Raw genomic sequence first — 6,000 nt, 5'->3', positions numbered from 1 at the left:
CCCTTCTCAGGTCACTGTCTGATGTCTTTTGTGTTTTGAGATGTCTTCACCATTGCTGGTAGGAACATGAACCATTCCCAACCCTGTGTTTGCTGCAGGCAGCGTTTGATACATGACTTCTTGGACTTCTTTATCTGGACTCAGATGGTTTTCCCTCACACATGCATAGATCATTATCCCATTACTCCAGAGCTCTCTCTTGGTTAGTCTCCTCCTCTTAGAGAGGAGGCTAGCTACCTCGGCCTCCTCAGAGTTTAACCTCTGTGTCCTCAGCTCAGTGAGACTGCTGCTCTCTGGGTTATCACTTCCTATACTACAACCTGGGGCTTCCCAGGCAGCGCTAGTGGTAAAGAACCCACCTGCCAATGCAGAAGACATAGGAGACACAGGTTCCATCCCTGGGTGGGGAAGATCCCCTGGAGGGGGCACAGCAACCTGCTCCAGTATTCTTGCCTGGAGAATTGCATGGACAGAGGAGGCTTGCAGGCGACGGTCAGGTCCTTAGGGTCACACAGAGTTGGACATGACTGAAGCAACTTAGCACACATGCATATACTACAACCTAGAAACTTCCAGGCAGAAAAATGGGAAATGGGACAATTGTAGGGCTTGCCTCATTTATTTCCTTTCTCTTGGGGGTTACAGTCCTATGTTGCCTAACATCCAATGTCTGAAACTGTTACTTGATACATGTTACCTGATTTTCTAATTTTTTAAGGCAGAAAAGTAAATCCAGTCCCTGTGATTTCATCATGGCCACAGGTAGGGTTACACACACATTAGTTTGGCCAAATTTAATCCTTCAACTCTCTATACACACAAACGTGCAATTTTTGTGGTCTAGAATTTAATGATTAAGGATATATATGGGTACCATAAGTTTGGAAGAACCAGGATCAGAAATGATTTCAACATAATGTTTAAGATAACTCGGATGACCACACTACTGGTGGGAAATTATTCTAACCTGAGTTTACTGCTCTGATTTCTTGTCTATAACTGTGAATATACATTAGAATGGTTTAGAAATGTTGAACATAGTGTGATGGCTCCATTAAAGTTAAGAAGCACCCTGAAGAATGGTAGGAGTGAAGTAAGAAGGCTCTGATATTCTCTTTGTTTCTGGGAACACACTAATGTTGCTATTACCAGATTTGCTAGAGGGATTATGAGAGCTGAAGTGGTAGGAGACCCCATCAATGGTGTCCTTTGAGCAAGACTGAAGGTTGGGGAGGGGAAGGAAGGAGAAAGTCAAAAAGCCACTATCCATTTCCCTGACTTTTTTTAAATTTTCAATCAGATGCACTCGCTTCTTGCATTGAGAGGTGGTTCCTAACACAAATGATGCTGGATTTAATGGATGCTCAGATAGAAAAGAGAGACACTAGTTGTGTCTTGTCAGCAGTTGCAGAGATGCCTTATAATGGCAACTACCAGCTTCTGGTTGCTAAACACTGGCCTTGCAGCTTTTTACTATAACCATCCCATTTTTAGTTTCAGAGAATATTTTAATTGGTTGGCTTTGACTTATTTGGGGTTGTCAGAATCCGCATAACCTTGCAGAATAACCTTAGGGATTTTGAAATCTGTGTCTCAAAATAGAGCTGGGAAAAAAGGAGGAGTAGAATCTGTGTTGGTTTTAAAATCCACTTGGAGCCGGGGAACTTTACAGAGAAGGCTGCTTTCTGGACTCTCCAGCATCGTTGCTGATCTTGCACTTTGGGGAACAGGTTGTCATTTCAGTGTCGTCCGGCTGTTTGTTTCAAATGATCTGTTCAGAACAAAATATGCCCTGTTAAGAAAACTCTGGGCTAAACTCTTTTACCAAAATAGTTTGTCATACTACAAGATGAGATTTGCTACATCAATAGTATTTTAGGAAAATCAGCTACAATTGATAATGAAGTGCCCTAGATGCTTGAAAAGATATGAGAGGTGTAATGCATTAAAAAGCCGTTCATCTCCAGCTTTGTAATATTTTGAAACAGGGCCATCTAGTGGAACTATGAAACCACGAATGCATCCTCTAAAACCATACGTTCAAGTTTTTTAAATAAAAATAAAACTAAAAATTTCTATCTTAAAATTTTTAAAATCCCTTTAGTCCCTTTAAACCCCAATTAACTGTTCTTTATAGAAATAATCGGACAGAAATAAATATCTGGACACTCAAATCCCTGTTGTAATTAATTTCTTATAATCTGTGGAAACACATTCAATTAAGTTTCTGAAAGTTCTAATTTGTTTACTTTTTTCCCTTCCTATGAAAAATAGTCCCTTCTAGCCTGCCTTCTCTCATACTGTCACACCTTCCACCATGAAATCTCACTGAAGAATGAAGAAATGTATATGTTGGACAATCTGAGAATTGAATAAGACAGAGTATGATGTAGAATTAAGAACTATTTGCTACAAGTGGAACTGGAGATGAATCATCAAACACAGTGCTGAAATTGCAGAAGGTGTCAAAGAGTGTTTCCTTGGACTGTTTGAAGAGAACAGACCTCCCCTCCAAACGAGATGGAAGGCTTGTTCACCAAATGCATTTTATCCTCTTCCTGGAAACTTAGCTAAATTGCATTTTGCAGCTTTCCTTCAGGTGGAGTCCTTTGATCTAGTTCTGGCAAGTGAAATGTGGATACATGAGACATATACCCCTGCCCCTTCCAGGCCTGACTCTTAAAATCCTTTGCACCACGCTCCCTTTTTCTCTAGTCTCCCCTGCCCCACCCTCACCACCATCTGGTGGGAGTCATTGCCCACACAGAACATGAGTGCTTTTCTCGTGCTGAGTCTTCCAATCTCTGCCTTTCCAATGGAGCCTGCCCCTGTCCCCTGATCCCCACAACCTATAACGACAGTGACATGGGCATGGGATATGCTCTCATCATTTTAAGCCAATGAGACTTGATGATTATTTGTTCATTACCCTGATAAATACTGGAGAGAAAAAGAAATGGAGGGGGAAAAAAGAATATGAAGTGAGAGGACAGTAAGGTCCAAATTTCCTTCAGATACATTGAGAAGCATTCTCTTTTCTCCAGGTTTCAGAGTAAGCACGTGGTCAATGAGTTCTGAAAACACTTGGTAGATCCGTTGGACGTAGAAGCACAGAGTGCCTCCAGGTAGGGTTGGAGCTGACGAGGTCAGGAAGGTGGGCTGTGGGTGGAAATGATGAAGGTGGGCTCAAGATGCTTCCCACAGCTTGAGACATGGTGACTGCAGTGTGAAGTGTTTACAATATGGGAAACATGGGAACAAGATTTGTCAGTTTCAGCCCCCAGACTCTTATGTGATTATGCATCAAATCAGGCTAACTAAACTTTTCAATTAACTCTTTTCAAGATATTCTGCAAGATGTGGGTCTATGCCTGCCTCCATATAGTAATCGGCGTTCCAGGTATATTCAGGCTAGGTAGAGTGGGTTATCCCCAAAATTCTTCACCTGAGCCACTGATGGAAGCAATACTTGGCACAGGTTTTAACACACAAAATGTCTTTTAAGTGAGCAAAAGAAATAGAAACCACTGAGTCACAGAGGTCAAAGTTTTGCAGAGGAGCTGGGACTGAACTGAACCGTGGGCGGGCAGAGAAGGAGGGAAGCATGCCTGGTGGCAGAAAAGAGAGAGGAATAAATACGGAGATGTTGTTGAGGAATAGAAAGGCAATTGGTCTTATGGGATTGAGGTAGAGGAAGAGGGTGAAATTAAGCAGCAAAGAGAAGATGAAGGCAGGTGACTAAGAGCCTTGAAAACCATCACTGAGTTTTGTATTTGAAGCCAGAATGGATGAGCCCGAGGTCCCAGGCCAACCAAATACTGTCCTTGCGCAGTCATTTGTTCTGGTGTCTGCCATCTTTCATGTTTTCCCCACGGCATACCCATGAGCATTTCAGACTGAGAGAGGGTCTGACTAGTTACCCTGCTCCTAAATCTAAACACTAAGAGATAATGAGAAGTCCTAGACTGTGCTTCTTCCTGGAGTGCCCTCTATCCCCGACTGCCTGATGATGCTACGCCAGCCTTCAGGATCCTGCTCTACCACCTTTTGCCCTGCAAAGCCTGCCTGAAGCCTTGTCCAGGAAGCTGACCACTCCTTCCCTTGCGCAGCCACAGTACCAGATATAAATCACCTCTGAGGAGGATTAAATGCATGAAAGTACTTCAGTTTTTAAATATTTCTTTTTGTTTATTTAGCTGCATGCATGCCCAGTTCTGTCTGACTCTGCGACCCCACAGGCGGTAGGCCATCAGGCTCCTCTGTCCATGGGATTTCCCAGGCAAGAATACTGGCGTGGGTTGCCATTTCTTCCTCCAGGGGATATGCCTAACTCAGGGATCCAATCTGCGTCCCTTATGTTTCTTGCATTGCAGGCAGGTTCTTTACCACTGAGCCACCTGGGAAACCCATATCAATTGTAACTCTTGCTTATTGCATGCTTTTATTACTTACCTGGCTCCTGTACTAACTGTGGATTTCTTGAAGGCAGGATCTGTGTCTCATTTAACTCTCTATTCCTGACTCGGAGAGCAAGCCCTGCCATTTCTTGGGTGCTCAAGATGAATATATGGTAAATGCACAGATGGATGGATGAATGAAAAGTACGAAGTTTTGTTTCCCCAAGGTTGGAGACTTCACTCACACAGGCAGCCATTACATACTCTTATTTGTTTACACAACTGTCTTCCTGTATTAGATCGTAAGGCTCCTTGAGTCTTATTCACAAATTTATTCTTAGCACATTTCAGTATCTGGCATATTTTGGGGAGGAATAAATTGTTCTCTATTCTTCTAGGTCCTTCTGGCTGGTCTAAGAATTAAATTGACATGAAGTAGATTAACAGGAGAAAATCAAACAAAATTTAATAACGTGTGTACATGGAGAGGGGTTTCCCAGGTGGTGGTAGTGGTAAAGAACCCACCTGCCAATGGAGGAGACATAAGAGATGCAGGTTCGATCCCTGGGTCAAGATGATCCCCTGGAGGAGGGCATGGCAACCCACTCTAGTGTTCTTGCCTAGAGAATCCCATGGACAGAGGAGCCTGGCGGGCTACAGTCCATAGTGTCACACAGAGCTGGACATGACTGAAGCGACTTAGCCCACATGCATACATGCCAGAGACCCAGGAAAATTGAATAACTCCCAATGTAAGTGAAGACCTCACTTAAATACTGACCCAGGGATTGAACCCGGGTCTCTTGCCTGGCAGGCAGATTCTTTCCCATCTGAACCACTAGGGAAGCCCACCTTAAATACCATGTTTACCTGAAGACAAAAAAAGGTTTGAGACTTCAAAGGGAAGGAGAGCTATCCACACGAAGACGGAAAAGCAAAAGTTTAGTAAGCAAATGCTTGATGGGCCATGCTGCGTGAATGAGAAAGTGTGGAGAATAGCAATAACTCTTGGGATTATGACCACTGTATCTTCATGCTCATGAAATACACAAGCAAGGAAAAGAGAGCAAAGAAGCCATCTGAGTATTCCCACCACTCATCTCGTTACAGAAACCCATGAATACACCAGAGCAGGTGTGGGAGACCAAAGATAACTTGGGCACAACCAAGAAATAAAATGTTATTTCAAAAACTCAAACAGAAAAGAGCTAAATTTTCATAATGATAAAGAATTTTAATGTTAATTAAAATTCTAAACAGTACTTTCCTTTTCTATTACTAATGGGACCTAACGACCCATATCAGATCTAGTTAAGTAAAAAGTGAAGACAGGGCTTTTCCTGGCTGTCCAGTGGGTAAGTCTCCGGGTTGCCATTGCAGGGGGCCTGGCTTCCATCCCGGATTGGGGAACTAAGATCCCACAGCCCACGAGGTACAGCCAAAGGAAAAAGAAGTTAGTTTTCACTCTAGTCCCCCAAAAGCACACAGCTGCTCTTATGACTACAAGCTTACTGTGTTTTTCTATTTACTTTATTTACTGTTGGTCATTATTAACTTTATAGTTTATATATATTAATAGCATATAGTTATTTTTATTTATAAT

The sequence above is a fragment of the Ovis canadensis genome, chromosome 2, assembly GCF_042477335.2.
Source record: "Ovis canadensis isolate MfBH-ARS-UI-01 breed Bighorn chromosome 2, ARS-UI_OviCan_v2, whole genome shotgun sequence".
Taxonomy (NCBI): Eukaryota; Metazoa; Chordata; class Mammalia; order Artiodactyla; family Bovidae; genus Ovis; species Ovis canadensis.
Note: the sequence above shows the minus strand (reverse complement) of the source record.